Source organism: Octopus bimaculoides, chromosome 16 (genome assembly GCF_001194135.2).
Source record: "Octopus bimaculoides isolate UCB-OBI-ISO-001 chromosome 16, ASM119413v2, whole genome shotgun sequence".
Taxonomy (NCBI): domain Eukaryota; kingdom Metazoa; phylum Mollusca; class Cephalopoda; order Octopoda; family Octopodidae; genus Octopus; species Octopus bimaculoides.
Window position 1 is genome coordinate 10677637 of NC_068996.1, and position 668 is coordinate 10678304.

Genomic DNA, 668 nt, shown 5'->3' on the forward strand with positions numbered 1-668 from the left:
TGTGTGCGTGTATATATTCTTTTATTATTTTACTTTTCTTTTATACATTTCAGTCATTTGACTGCGGCCATGCTGGAGCACCACCTTTAGTCGAACAAATCGACCCCAGGACATAATATTTGTAAGCCTAGTACTTATTCTATTGGTCTCTTTGCCGAACCGCTAAGTTTCAGATTCCGTCAACTAAATCCACTCCTAAGTCTTTGGTCGGCCCGATGCGATAGTAGAAACCACTCTAGTAGTAGCAGTAGTAGCAACAATGTTTTATTTTTTAATTGTTTTAATTATTAAACTGCGGCCATGCTAGGGCAACGCCTTGAAGAATTTTAATCAAATGCATCGACACCAGTACTATTGGTAATTTTTGCCGAACTGATAAGTTACTGGGACATAAACACACCAACACCGGTTGTCAGTCGGTGACGGGTAAAAACACACACACACTTGATATATACAACGGGCTTCTTTCAGTTTCCGTCCACCAATCCACTTTAGTAGGCCCGAGATTATATTGTAGAAGACATATGACCGTGGGCGTAGTGGTTAAGAGCGCGGGCTACTAACCCCAAGATTCCGAGTTCGATTCCAGGCAGTGAACTGTATAATAATAATAATAATAATAATAATAATAGTAATAATAATAATAATAATAGTAATAATAATAATAA